The 16,092-nt window shown below is 36.1% G+C and overlaps 1 pseudogene; it reads left to right on the top strand.

Annotated features, from left to right (window-relative positions):
- The first annotated feature begins 6,669 nt into the window (after positions 1–6,669).
- Positions 6,670–8,510, top strand: LOC141489899 (mitochondrial nucleoid-associated protein 1-like; annotated as a pseudogene).
- Positions 8,511–16,092: the final 7,582 nt, after the last annotated feature.

The following is a 16,092-nucleotide window of genomic DNA, read 5'->3' as shown; positions in this document are numbered from 1 at the left end:
CCTTAACTCCTTTTCATCATCATCAACATTGCTGTCAAGGTGACTTTCCTAAAGTGTCGTGAGCCCATGTTACTCTCCCCCTCAACTCAATAAACTCTCATGGATCCTTATGCTTTCCCTTCACAACCCAACCTCTTCCTACCTGTCCAGGGTTCTCTTTCATGCACTTTATAATCTAGTTCCACTGGTCTACTTCCTCTTCTTCTCATATGGTACTCCCTCCATCTTCCAGTTCCACGTCTTGTACTGACTGTTCTCACTGCCTGAGATATTATCTCTCCTCACTTCCACTTCTTAGCTTTCATGGTTTCCTTCACTCAATGCAGAATTCAAATCCAATGTTCTATAAGGGCCGTTTCCTAGTATTTCTTTCCATTGCTCCCAAGTGCCTTTCCTCTGAGATTACTTTCCATCTATTCTCTTATGTGTTGTCTCTACCCATCAGATGAGCTTTTTGAAGACAAGGGTTGTGTTTTTGCCTCTCTTTGCATACCTAACTCTGGGACATAATTAAGACTTAATAAATGCTTGTGATTGATTGCCTCACTGTAGGGGGCTCATGGATTTATAAGATCACAGATCCATTTCAGTAAAAAAAAAAAGACCATGTATATACCTAGAGTGATGGGTGGAATCTGAAATTACTGAGGAAACAAAGGTTTGAGCTTCCAAGCTTAGTGAATGATTAAACAGTGCACACCAATTGCAAAGCAATTCAGGAACAAGCTTCCTCAGCTTTGGCACTGGATCCAACTTATAGGAGGAGATAGATTGCATTGAAATATATGCAATTAATAGGATGTAAATCAGGATACAGAATTAGATAATTTCTAATTGGAGAAAACATTAGAGACTTTCAAAATTGGTAGAGGGAGGGGCAGCTAGGTGGCGCAGTGGACAGAACACTGGCCCTGGAGTCAGAAGGACCTGAGTTCAAATACAGCCTCAGACACTTAATAATTGCCTAGCTATGTGAACTTGGGGAAATCACTTAACCCCATTGCCTTGCAAAAGCTGAACAAAAATAAAAAAAAATGGTAGCGGGAGAACAAATAGGTACAATTCTCTGAAATCAGAAAAAGAGTTATCCTACTCCAAATATCTTATTCAATCAAAAGAACAAAGAAACAATCAAATGGTTGACCAGTACGGGGCCAGTTTTCAGATAAGATTTCAGATAAGATGTATGGGTTTCTAAAGATGTCCAATTGTGAGAAAATCCCTTGCATGGGTCTTTGGATCAGAATGGGTTTTTGGTCAGCATAACCTAGGTCCTTAGTTAATGGTCTCTAAGCAACATCCAGCTTCCCAGTTAACACAGGGCTATGTTCAAACAATGCAGTAAAGTTATTTCACAATCTCCATAACCGAATAAAATTTTTCTCACAAGGTAGAATTTGGACCAGAACCAAAACTGAATAGAAAGGGAAATGAGCTAGATTCAGAATGAATGATAGAGTCAGCATAGTTCACAAAAATTGATCCACAATTCCTTCACCATTGACAAAAATGATATTTTTCCACTCTAATAGAGTTTATATAGTGAAGAGTTTAAGCAGAAGAGGGATTCACCCTACATGTGATGCGGACTTCCCTCTGTTTCAGTTTGCAGATGGCACTGTATTGATTGTATCAAGTTTTAAAGCAAGCAATCTCCTAAACAAGATTTATAGTCATTTGAAAATGTTCAACCTAATTTTCTACAAAAGAAAAAAATGAGAAGAGAACAGAAGCCTTTCTTTATGGCAGGCCACATTTTTATCATCACACAATTGGCTAAAAGAAAAAACATCACAATATGTTTGCAGTTTGATTATTATGAAACAACTTTTAATTTAGTAGATAAAAAAAATGAATTGAGTGCTCAATATTCAGATTATGAAAAACAGCCATATTGACAGCCCCATAAAACTACACCATAAATATCTTAGACTGACATTGCAGAAGAACGATAAATTGGGCTGGGATTGAATTGCAGAAAGAGCATGGGTTGGATTGCAATTGGGAAATTTCATGGTACTTTTAATGACTTCAGGCTTCTACCTAAAACAAAAATTCTATTTTTTAAATATGAATAATCTCTCAGAATCTGATATGACTGTGAATCATACTATAGACTCTGGGGATTAAAATTTTCAGGTCATACAAAAGACTATGAAAGGACACATAATGGATTCAGGACTAGGCTACAACATATTGCAAATGATGAATTGGACCTAAGCAGTGTAAAAGAGTTCATCAAAAATACTATCTTTTCTTAATTCACTCTATCTTCAGGCTGCTCCATCTCGTCTCTAGCCTCATCATGACACCACTCTGTACCTGCTCTCCTGTTTGGTGGGCCCTAGACACACTTGCTCCTTTCCCAGATCACTCTTTACAAATTGTTCTACCTGCTCAACCACCCTGGCCCATGGGTTCCTTCTTCTGATTCCCCAAGCCCTCACTTCCCTGACTTTTGCTTTTTTAGGAGTATTTTACTCCCTAAATTGAATGTAAGATTCTAAGAGTCAAACTGTCTTGTCCTCTTTTATCTATATCCCTCACACTTACCACAGTCCCTAGCACATGACAAATAATAATTTGTTCTCTATCAGTCTATTAAAATATATGATGAAAAGGAAATGGACTGGTGTTCTCCATTAGAAGCAATATGTCCAAACATCTAGAGAACAGTCTTCAAAATATTAAGTAGACCCACTGTGGAGGATTTATAGGACAGACAAATTCACGTGGGATAAGAAACTATGGATATGTTGCCATCTTTTGGATTGAAAGAAGAACCCACATGAATGTCACCAATCCACCACAATAGCTGACATTTCTATCATACTTGAAATTTGTGAATTGGAACAATTGAAACAATTTCTTCACACTCCTCAAGTAGGAGGTATAAATAGAGTTTACTTTAAGGAAATAGTGAACTCTCCCTCCCAGAAAATCTTCAAGCAAAAGCTAGAAGACCATGAGGGTGCTGTAGAGAAAGCTCTTGTTCAGGTAGAGGCTGAATTAAATAACCTCCATATTAACTCATAGAGAATTTATAAATGAAGTGAATAAAAAGATTCTGAACTTTTTCATTGTGCATTTTATAAACTGAAACTCAGAGAACAAAAGGGGTGAAAAAATGACTTATGTGAGTGGAAGTTGCAATAGGGAGATCCCTCCTCATTCACACTGGAATTATTGAAAGACCACTTCATGAGGAACAAATAGCATGAATGATAGTTCCCAATAGGCTATAGACTCAAAATTCTCCCTTAAATAGCATAAGAAATGAAAAAAAAATCAGTTACTTATTCTAGGGGAAAGAACACAGTGATGGAGCTTTGAAGTCCCTCTATGACTATAAAGTACAAACCCTGTAGTTTATCTTGCCCAGAGGGCATGCAATTATTCTGCTCCTAGTAATCTGTGGCAGTCTGGCAGGTCACCAGTCTTCTGATGAAAATGAAATCTATAGCAGGGCATTATTGGCAATGCAAGGATGGATATATTATAATTGCCTAATCTATGGAGCTATGGAATTAAAAGCTTAAATAACCACACATGTCAAGGGAAAAATGAGAACTGCTTCTTTCACAGGAAGTTTCTGGGGTTTTTTCCTATTCCCTTTGGTATGTCAGACTATTCCAGTCTTTTCAATGAGCTACCTTTGTATGTCTTACAGAAAATAGTTACTTTCTGTCCATTTGAATTACCTTGTATTCAGCAAAAAAAAAGGAAAAAGAATGCTTTCCGGGGACCAGTCACCGCAATGATTTGGTTCTCCTGGTTGCCAAAGCTGAAGTAATTTGTTACATTTAAAGTGATGTCCCAGGCCAAAAGTAGCAGCCTGGTGCCAGGGGAAAAATGAAACTCCACAGCTGGGAGAAACATGGAATCAAAAGCAATTAGTAGGAAGAATCTCCTTTTTCTATTTTTGGAATCACTCATTTTTTTATCTTCCAATATCTTCACTGCCCCTTTCCCAGTTCTAAAGGGAATTAGAACTCAATTTGGGACAATTGAGTCAATAGAGTGAATTGTTTCACAATTTGAATTCCCCTTTCAGTCTTTCCCTTTCATTCACATCTTAAAAGGAATAATCTAAAACGGTGAGGATAAAGTTGTACTCTTTAAAAAGTTCTGAAATATATTTTCTCCTATAATGTTTCCACACTTCCTCAACATGCACACTTGCCTAAATTACCTGAGTCTGGCACCTTTCTCCACCATTCTACTAAAACTGCTCTTTTCAAAAATTTTAATGACCCCCTGAGCACCCAGTTCTATGACCCCCTTTTCAGTCCTCACCCTCTTTGGATTCTCTGAAGCTTTTGACACTGTTGATCATCACTTTCTAGTAAACACTCTCCTCTTAACTCCCAAGTCACCATTCATTCCTTTAAATATACAAAGAAGGCAATTGTCTTTCTCAATCCTTCAGTTTACAAAGAAGTCAGAAATCTTTGTGAGAAGAATATTATAAATTTTACACTTATTTGGATGGGATGTGACTGACAAGTGAAGGACACTGGTCCTTCTCTGTTTCATGCACTGGTTTCTTCTCCTTTCTGACTTTTAATGTGGGTATTTATCAAGGATCTGGTTGTCCTTGGCCCTCTTCTTTTCCCTCTCTACACTTACCCTTGGAAATCTCACTCAGTCCAAGAGCTCGAGGTACCATCTCTATGAAGGTCACAATGAAATCTCTATCTCCAACCTCATTCTCACTTCACAACTCCAAATCCATGTCTTCAAATATCCATATACCCTGGATGTCACTGTTAGTACCTCAAAATCAGTTTCAATAAAATCAGAATTAACAAATTCATTGTTGTAGGACCATTGAGGGAAAAAAGGGTATTATTATGGATGCTCTCTAAGACTGATTCCCTCATTATACAAATGAAGAAAGTGAGGCATAGGGAAATTGAGAGATTTGTTACTAAGTCATAGAGATAGGAAATGTTGAGGGAGGATTTGTACCCACTCCTGTGACTCCAATTTCCTTCCATTGTTCTATCCTTTTCTCTAATCCTGTTCCTCCTATGTATTTTACTATCTCACTCTATGGTACTATAATTTATTTATTCTCTTATATTGGAAATTCTCTCTCTTAGATCTCATATTCAGTCAATTATCAGTTCATATTGAATACTTCTCTACAACATTTCTCTAGTCTTCTTCCTTCACTCTATTTTCATTGCCACTACATTAATAGTGGCTCTGGTTTACATGTCTTTGTATCTGCATTCTCACTGCAAACATTTTTTGATGCACATAGATCTGGTCATGTCACTCAAGAGGCCACTAGATAATGAAGTGGACAAGGCACTATACATGGACTTAAGAAGACCTAAATTCAAGTACAGTCTCAGATACTTCCTAGCTGTGTTATGTTGGGTGAGTCACCTAACCTCTGTTTGCCTCAGTTTTTTCAATTGTAAAGGTTGTTGTAAAGATCAAATGACATAATATTTGTAAATGTGAATGGTTCCTGACACTTATAATTATTATTATTTTTATTATTATTATTTTCAAAAATCCTTAGTGAGTCCCAACTGCCTCTTAAGTTCACACTCCTTGACCTGGCATTCAAGGGCTTCTACAACCTGGTACCATCTTACCTTATATTTTCCAGCCTTATATTTTACTGCTCCTCTCAATATATACTGTGTTTCAGTCAAACAAAAAAATCCCCCCCCACCAAGTTCAACCCTAAACATACACATTACTCTCATATAGCCATGCCTTTGCTTTGGTTCTTCCAAATGCCATTTTCCCTGTTCAAATACAGCATCTACATCCATCTCAGATGGCACCTCCCATGGGAAGATCATGAAGTTTCTTTAGGGGTATGGATAGTTTAGTAATTTTCTGGGTTTAATTACAAATTGCTTTCTAAAATAACTGGACCTTTTCCCAATTCCAAAAAACTTGCACAAATATATCTGTTTTTTCACAGCCTCTACATTTATCATTCTTCTCTTTTATCATATTTGTCAATCTGATGAAGGTGAGGTAGAATCTTAGAGTTGCCTTAACTTGTATTTTTCCTAATTATTAGTAATTTGGAGCATTCTTTCTTATGTTTGTTTACTGCTTAGATCTCTTCCTTTGAAAATTGGCTGTTCATATCCTTTGATCATTTCTCTATTGAGAAATGAATCTTAGTCTTGTAAGTTTGAATTATGTATCTTGAATATTAAATATTCAGAAGAATGCTATAAAGATTTATTTTCTTTCTGTTTTAATTTTTATTACATTAGAGAGGCTCCTCAGGGCCCGGTGGGGGGCTCCCCAGGTGCAAGCCCCCCATGGGCACCGCCTGGGTTCGGGGGGGTCCTCCAGATTCCTAGGCCTCGCCTTCCTTGAGTTCCGAGCCGGGGCAAGGCCCCCCCTGTGCCCGCTGCCCACCTCACTGGCACTCCCGTGGAGCCTCCTCAGCCCTGGAACTGGAACGGCGGGAAAATCGAGGCCCAGAGAGCCGATGGGACTGGCTCAAGCTCACTAGCAGATCTGGACTCGAACCCAGATCTTGGGACTCCAGGCTCTGGGCTTTTTCCATCACATTTATGTATTCCCTTCATTAGACTTGATAGAAGATGGAGCGGAGCCCGGTGGGGGGGGGGGGAAGGATGCTAGGAAAAAGAGGGAAGCAACAGCAAGTCCAAGGACTCCATGATGGCAGACATCATGGAACTATGCCCCCACTGTAAGAAACAATTTAAATGATTAAAGTCTCATTTACCATACTGTAAGAAGAAAGAAGTCATTCTTCCTTTGGATTCAGACATTACTGATTCCAAAGCAGCTTTGGTCCAAGCCCCCAAATCAAAGGAGTTACAGAAAAAACTGACAAAAGATGATGGTGAAGAGACACATAAAATAAATCAAAGAAAGAGAAGAAACACCAATCTTGTAAAGACCAGATTTAGTACTAACACAGAAATGAGAACCAATGTGCAGACAAGTGAAGATATGAAAAAAGCAAATTGAAATTATCCCCCAAATTACACAGAATCATCCCATACCAAAGAGGGTTGTTTTTCCACCTAAGAATGTGTATCTGCTTTTTGCAGCAAAAAAATTCCAAAGCAAGATCTACAATATATATTTACCTCAACTAGGAGAAATCAAGAACAAAAAACCTTCAGAAAATTTGGGAAGCAGCCCTTCTAAGCATTCTTCTACCAATGCGGATAAAAAACATTTTTCAAGCTTATTAAACAATAACAGAATTGAGCATTCAGGACAGAAATTGCTGACAGAAACATTGGACTTGCCTTTCATTATCTTTGAGAGTTATCTAAGTCTTGATAGGTGTCAGAATCCATTTGCAACTTTCCAAAGCAAGGAGAGAAGTCCCAAAGCTAGAGACCCCAATTCCGAAGCCTCACACAATAACTCTGAGACCCAGAAAAGAAACACAGAATCTTGCTTCTCAGCCAATTATGTAAACTCTTTGTATAAGAAACTCCAAACTGGAGGAATGGAGAATCATTCCATCAAACACAGAGCAAAGAAAAAAGAGTTTCACTTTGGGTTAGAGGCAGCTGAAAAGGGTAGTTGAATAAAGGATCTGAAGGCAATAAATCACCTGAGGTAGAAGTACCAAAATTAGATTATATGAAAGATGACCTTAGGAAGCAATTTGATAATAATGATTTAGCCACAGAGAAGACAACCCGTCATGATAATCCTTCTTCAGTTTTGTTGTCTTCAGGGAGGCTAACTTGTAAAGAGACTCTCTTTGGCAGATTTAGGTAATCAAAGACTCTCTACTTTGGTTTTTAAAATACCTACAAGAGGAGGAAGATGAGTACAAGGCTCTGGGCATTCCAACTAATCCAGTGGAGAATAAGAAACCATTATTTTCAGAGCCTGATCCTGATCCCAAGGCTTGGGCACACTCACTAAATGTCATCAGCAACCTTTAAACCTAGCCTGCCATTGTACTACTAAAAACTTGACCAGTGGTCATGTTCAAGCTGCTGGCAGTGAGAGTCTACCTATGTTTTGGGGGCTGGAGTGGTTTCCAGAACTCTATCCTGGGTATCTACATCTGGGAATATTACCAGAGAGATCTCAGAAAGGGAATACTGAGGTCCAGAAACACCACAGCTTCACAGAAGTAGAAAGAGCTTTACAAGTTCCTGTTTGGGAAAGAAGTCTGATGAATATAAAGATTGAAAAACTTCAATCTTGGTTTACAATCTCCAACTTTTCTTTAATAGGGCTGCTGGGAAAAGTACTAAAAGCTTGGATTAGATACCCAAACTATGTCAACTTGAAAAAGGGTAGTGTTGGTGGCATCACCATGCTCTTTGCTGGATGCTGGGTCCTATGCTGCACCTGGAGTTTCAAGCACCTGAAGTTGCAGCGTTGGCGCAAACTCTGCTGATCTGGAGAACCTTCCGCTATATGAAGAGTTCTTCTGATAGACTAGGAGAGACACAGGGAGAACCACTGCAATTTATGTAAAAGCTTAAAATTTCAGTTTGGAAGAGGGGAAGAGTTTCTGAAAAACATTAGGGCTACATGTGTAATTTATATCAAATTGCTAGTATTTAAGGGGGAGGAGAGGGGAGGAGGGAGAGAGAATTTGCAATTCAAAATTTAAAAAAGAATGCTAAAAATTGTTCTTTCATGAAATTGGAAAAAATTAATAAAATATAATTAAAATTTTTATTACATTAGCTTTGTGCAAAACCTTTTTAATTTTATGTAATCAAAATTGTCAATTTTATCTTCTGTGATTCTCTCTGTTCTCTTTGTTCATGAACTCTTCAGTATAGAATCGAGAGATACTTCCTTATTCCTCTTTCTTTATGATGTCACCTCTTATGTCCAAGATATGGATACATCTGGAGTTCATCTTTGTATATAGGGTGAAATTCTGGTCTATATTGAATGTCTGTCAAATGACTATCAGTTTTTCCCAGAAGTTTTTTTTTTCCAAATAGTGAATGATTATTACAGAAACTATGGTCATGAAATTTATCAAATATCATGCTACTGTGTTCATGTGCTTCTCTTTTTTGTACCCAATTTGTTCCACTAATTAATCTCTCCACTTTTTAACCAATTCCAAATTATTTTTAATGAATATTGCTTTGTAATATAATTTGAGATCCAGTTGATAGACTCTTCTTTTCCATTTTTTATTATTACTCTTGAGATTCTTTACCTTTTGTGCTTCCATATTAACTTTGCTGGGGTTTTTTAAATAATACAATAATCCCATGGTGGTTTAACAGAATAAATTAAGTAATATTATCATTTTTATCATGTGGTTCCACTTACTTAACCATGAACAAATTAACGTATATCCAATTATTTAGATCTTTCTTATTACTTTAAGGAGTATTTTATAGTTGTATTTGTGGAGTGCTTAGGTGTACTTTGATAGATATACATATACACTCAGTTTCTTTACACCTTCTGTAGTTATTTAAATGAAGATTCTCTTACTAGTTCTTCCTTTATGGTTTTGTGGTAAAATACAGGAATGCTGGTAATTTTTATGGACTAATTTTATGTCTTGTAACTTTCTTTTTTATTGCTTTTTAAATAAAAGAAAGATTTTATTTATTTTCACTTTTACAATTTTTCCCCTAATCTTGCTTCTCTCCCCCCACCCCCCACAGAAGACAGTCTGTTAGTCTTTACATTGTTTCCATGGTATATATTGATCTTCCTTAAGATTTCTAAAGAAATCATCACATTATCTTCAAGAAAGTCAAAATTTTATATTCTCTGTGGTATTGTTCCCTCAATTTCTCTTTCTTTTCTTACTATTATAACTAGCATTTAAGATCTGTGTTAATGGGTAATGGTGATAATGGATATTTTGCTTTATCTCTGATCAATTTTCTTTGTCATATAAAGTCCTTTGTCAAACTACTAAATGAAAATAAATTTCCATCTATTTTTAACTGTTTATAATAATAATAATAATAAAAAGAAAGCACACTTCTGTTTTCTTTGATGCCACATGGTCTTGATAACTAAGGACATTTTTACTTTGCCCTTTAGTTCTAAGAAATCTATGTAATTTTTATTTATATTTATTAAACTGTGATATCTAAGTTTTTTTGAGTGGATAGGGCAGGGTTTTCAGATGGTCAGATTATTTTGAGATTATCTCAAAACTGGTCAAGACCAGTTTTCCAGATCAGTTCTTTTTGATATTACAATTTTGCATTTTTTTATCCTTTTCAATCTTTTTAATTTTATTTTCACATTTCTTTTTTTCTTATTGAATCATTTTCTGTTTGACCCATCATAATTTTCAGAGCATTCAGTTCTTGGGTGACATTTTCCATAATCTGTCTCAAAAATATCAATTCTTCTTGCCATTCTTTCTTCCCTAAGTGTTCCATTTTGTATTTCTTGATCCATTTCTTACAGGAATTCTTGTAATCTTTGTAGTTAGGACATCCTCTAAGTTTTAACTTGGGCTTTTAGAGTCACTCTTTTCCCTCACAGTATATTTCAATCCAAAATATTTGCTAGTATACAGGAATGATCCCTGGGGTAGACTCTTTCTAGGGTCTGTCCTCCCTCCCATCTACTGGCTCCAGGGACTGGTCTAACAGTGAATTATACTAGTGCTTCTGTCTGCCACAGGATTTTAGAGCATATATTGAATTTTGCCTGGGGCTCTTGCCCCTTGCTTCTGGAGTCTAGGTTCTGTGTTTCCCCCTCACCAGCCCAACTCCATGCTTCATCCCCCCACAGTTCTTCAGGTTGTTCTAGACTAGTTTTTGCCCAAGTCATTTCTCCTGCCGTTGGGATTAAGGGCTTTCCCCTGAGTGGGATGCTGCTGGCCTCTGGGCCATGCTGAACTTTTCTAGTTGTCCTGTCTGGTCGTGCTGAGTTTTCCACTCATTCTGCATACTTTAGAGATTCTGAAGGTTTCCATTATCTATCTATCTTATCTATCTATCTTATCTATCTATCTTATCTATCATCTATCTATCTATCTATCTATCTATCTATCTATCATCTATCTATCTATCTATCTATCTATCATCTATCTATCTATCTATTTATCTAGATTTAAACCAAAACAAATTGTTTTGGTTTTAAACAAATCAAATCTCAAATGATTACATACTTAAGGTCTTGTGCTTAGATAATGAAAAGAAATGTGATATGTGACATATAAATAAAATGCAAACTGAGTATAGGGTAACATGTCAACAGATTGTTCTTTAGCAAATCAGATTTTGAGCACCTGCCTTGTTAACTGTGCTCTCCTTTAAAAAAATTATATTCATCATGAGTTTAACAATGAACAAATACAAATATTTCAAAACAGAAAAACAAAAATGAAAATTGTATATGAAACTGTGAACTACTATTTGTAGTTTGTTCATTTTTTATTTTTAGTTATTGCTGTAATGACAACCTGATAATTAATTAGAGTAATAGTTGATAATAGCATAATGCAAAGGAGCTGATTTGGAGATTATAGAATTGTAGCTGCAAGGAATATTGAACTCCATCTCCTCATTGTATAGAAGAAGAAACTGAGACTCAGAGAAGTTAGGGGACTGGGAGCCAAGAAGATGTTAGTTGATAGTTGCACCTCTGAATGTGTTGGATGTCACTATGGGTTAGTTATGTAACTTGAGAACATTGTTTAAAATTATCAGTTGCAGAGAAGGTGTTCACTTGCATTGATAGAGGGAGTTTCCTCATCTGAGAGTTCTTCACACCAATAAAATCATAGTAATAATACCTATATTAAGTTTAATAAGGTTAAAACAAAATTAACCTCTGTCCCCTGCTAAATTCATTTTCTTCTGTGTGTTTTATAAATGTTTTAGTAACTCTCCTTTGTTTTTCTTTCTCTCTTTTTTCCTGATTCTTTTTCTTTGTTTCTTTATTGTCTATCCCTAACTTCAAGTTTACTTCCTATATAATTATTTAAGCATTTTTTAATCTGTGAATTTGGTTTAGGCATTATCCCTCCATTTTGATGAATTTCTCTACTGTGTTTCTACGTGATTAACTAACTGTTCCAGAAATTCCAGATTTAGTCATTTCTCGATTTGTCAGACATATCCTTCCAGATTTTTTACCACAACTCACTATAACCCACACAAGACTATTTGAAGTTTGTTTAGCATGTACACAGACCTTTTCAAGCACTGGTCTCTCATCCTTGTTGACAAAAATCCCTTTTATTCTGTGACTTTTATGTCATTCTCACTTGACTGGAATTCAGACTTCAAACTTCCATCTCAAGCACGAAATCATGAGAAGTACTTTTGAATGTGAACTTTAGACTGATTCCCACACTCCCTTTCTATGGCTGCCTCAGAAACTTGGTTGTAGTGAATCCTTAACTCAGTTCAAATGTTTAATAAACTCACAGTTTATAATTTATAATTCTTGTCTTTTGCAAAACATCAGCAAATAGTTGATTGTCTTCTCTTTTCTTTGCTACTTTTATTAGATCTTCCATTTGTCTAATTTCAATGAGAAATTACAAAACTAAAATTTCTAATTCTCTGCCTTCATTCATGGGACAGGGGACTGACACAATGGAGAGTGCTTTCTCTGGAATCAGGAGGACCTAAGTTCAAATTTGACCTCAGATAGTTATTCATTGTATGACTCTGGTTAAGTCACTTAATGTTAGTCTCAGCTTCCTCATTATTTTTTATTTATTTAAGGCAATGGGGTTAAGTGACTTGCCCAAGGTCATACAGTGAGGTAATTATTAAATGTCTGAGGCCAGATTTGAATTCAGGTCCTCCTGACTCTAGGACAGGTGCTCTATCCACTGCATCACCTAGCTGCCCTCAGCTTCCTTATTGACAAAATGAGCTGGAGAAGAAAATGGCAAATCATTTCAGTATCATTACTAAGAAAAGGCCAAAGGAGTTCAAGAATGGTAGAGTCAATATCAACAGCCCTCATTCCCCTAATATCTTTGACTCATTGTTTTTGCTTCTCTGATTTAAGATGTTTCTGCATCTTCTATTCCAGATTGCTATGGTTGGCTTCCTTTCCCATTCTCTGAAATTATTTCAACACTTAGAAGAAACATACATTTCCTTATGTTAATATATTCCATGAGAAAGGGAATGCACTGGGGAATCAGAATTATTAAAATCTTAATTCTAGCTCCTTTCATCTGTTGGTTATTGCAAGTTTATTCTGTAGATAGTTCCTTGTACAAAGGTGTTTACATATGGTTCCCTCATTAGTGCTCTTTGAGAGCAATGTCTGTCCTTTTTCTTTGTTTCACTAATAGCACAGAGTAGGGGCTAAAATAAATATTTATTAATTGTTCAGCGATTGATTGAGATCTAGGCCTGTGATTTGATCCATGTTGGTAATTCCCAGTGTGGAAACTCCCTCCTTAATTAGAGATCAGTAACTGGTGATTAATTTGGTGGCTGAATACTTAGAAGTTAGCAACTTCCTCATAATCATAGAACTAATACAAAGCGGAATGAAGTCATGAAGCCAGGTCTTCCTATGTCCAAGGCCAAGCTATCCATCATGCCAGGCTGCCTCCCATACTCCCATTATCGCTTGCTTATTACCAATTGTCTCTGTTAAGCAAGTAATAATATGCCCTCTAGGGCAAGGGCTAAATCTCTTTTATCTTTATCACTTTTTCAAGTATGTAAAACAGCACACTGCATATAGGAAATACATCATAAATATTTATTGGATTGAAGAATTATAGTCTTTCTCTTCCACCCACCCCCAAGCTCCATCCACCAAAGACTTCTGCTTTAAGAGAAAATGAGTCATATTGCTCTAATTATAATATTCTTCAATTTGCTTGTGGACCTGTTTTTATTTAGTCTCTGAACCTATGCAAAGATTCACATATACTTATATGGCAATGTTATACACAGAGCACTCTGAAAATCCAGATAATCCAGAAGAATACTTCAAACTGGATAATTTCACAAAAGTTTCTAAATATAGTAAATGTGTATATAGGTAAATAGATAGATATGTAAAGGCATTCATATGTATATGTACAATATATCTATGAGTATATGTATTCATTATATACCGGATATCCCAAAAGTCTTAGCATGGTTTTAAATTTTAATAGCTAAACCCATCTTCAATCTTATTTCAGATTACTTCTAGATACCATTCCAGTCCAACTGGTTGGAGGGGCTATTCTCCACCCACCATATTCCTTCTCTTGTCTCAGACTTTGTGCAAATGTTTCCCTGTGGTCAGAATATACCCCTCACCTTCACTTCCTAGAATCTCTAGGAAGCAGGTTCCTTGAAGCCATCTTTTTTTCCTACCCCATCTGTTATGTTATTAGTACTCATTACCTCTTGAAATTACTTTGTGGTACTACTTTATGGGTCCCACATTACAATATAATCTCCCTAATAGCAGAAATGGTTTCACCTTTGCCAGAGCCTTGAATGTATGTGTGTGTGTGTATGTTTATATATGTATACATGTGTATATGTGGGTATATGTGTTCATGTATATAAAATATATAAATATATAGTATTGCATATATATGTGTATATATATATATATATATATATATATATATATATATATATATATCCATGTGTGTGTGCTAAATCTGTACTTTCCTCCATTTAAGGAGGAATTCTTTCCAACAAGACAAATAAGCAAATTATCAGCAATTAAGTTTTATCACCTGGAGTGCTAAAAGGTTGTGCCATATACTGGATCACACAGCATTGAAACAAAGCCTTTTTTATGTTTTCCATGGGCCAATTCTGTTCTAAGGGCTGGGCATATAAGAAAGGCAAAACATGGTCCCCTGACCTCAAGGACTGGGAATCTAATGGGGGGATAGAACATGTAGAAAACTATGGATATACAAAAAGATAGCTAGAGGATCAAGGTAAGTCATCTCAGAAGGATGGTATTCTAGCAGTAGCAGGGTTTGAGAGAAGGGAACCAGGAAAGGCCTCATATAGAAAGTGAAAAATCTGAGCTTAATCTCAAAGGAGCCTGAAGAACTCAGGAGGCCAGGGATCAGAATTAAAGAAGAATTTTTCTGACCATTACATCACCCTGCTTCTCATACATAGTATGCATTTAATAATATATTGCTTGAGGGATAAAATTGTTGAATAGGAAGCCAGGGAAAAACTGAATCATAGTAGCATTGGAAGGGAATTTGGAAGTCACCTAGTCCAACTTCCTCATTTTAGTAAAGGAAACTGAAGCCAGAGATGTCCAAGGTCATGCAACCAGTTAATAACCTAAAGCAAGGACTAGAACTGAGGTTCCATATGAATGATGAACTCCCTGTTTGACTCCCTGTTTTTAACTACACAAGGTAGCTTTGCTTCCTTGTTTAGAGATGGGATTACTGCCATGCTGAAGAATCCATTTCATTTATTTGTGTTCTGTCACTCCTAATTTTTTTAATAATATTTTTCTTAATTGCATGTCAAGACAATTTTTAGCATTCTTTTTTATAAGATTTTGAGTTTCAATTTTTTCCCTCCATCCCTGTCTTCCCCTCTTTCAAAAATGATAGGCAATTTGTCATAAGTTTAATATGTCTATCATTTAAGATTATTTCCATAGTAGTCACTGTTGTGAAAGAAGAAACTGAACAAAAGAAAAAATACAAAAAGGAATGAAGTGGGAAAAAAAAATATGCTACCTGAATTCAGAATCCATCAGTTCTTTATCTGGATGTGTATAACATTTTTTCTTCCTGGGTCCTTTGTACTTGCCTTAGATCATTGTGTTACTGAGAAGAGTCATTTATAGTTGAACATCAAAAATGTTGCTGCTACTGCATACAATGTTTTCCTGGTTCTGATCATTTCACTTTTCATAAGTTCCTATGGATTTCATATACCACAATTTATTTAGCATTCCCCATTGATGGAATTTTCCAGTTCTTTTCCCCATTGATGGAAATTTCCAGTTCTTTGCCACTACAAAAAGAGCTACTGTAAATATTTTTTTATATGTAGGTCCTCTTCTCTTTTTTTGATAATCTTTTGGAGACACAGATTTAGTATTGCTATTGCTGGATCAAAGTTATATGCACAGTTTAGTTGCCCTTTGGGCATAGTTCCAAATTGTTTTCCAGAATGGTTAGAT

This window comes from Macrotis lagotis, chromosome 5, assembly GCF_037893015.1.
Source record: "Macrotis lagotis isolate mMagLag1 chromosome 5, bilby.v1.9.chrom.fasta, whole genome shotgun sequence".
In the NCBI taxonomy this organism is placed as follows: domain Eukaryota; kingdom Metazoa; phylum Chordata; class Mammalia; order Peramelemorphia; family Peramelidae; genus Macrotis; species Macrotis lagotis.
Note: the sequence above shows the minus strand (reverse complement) of the source record. Positions and strands in the feature narration are given on the sequence as shown.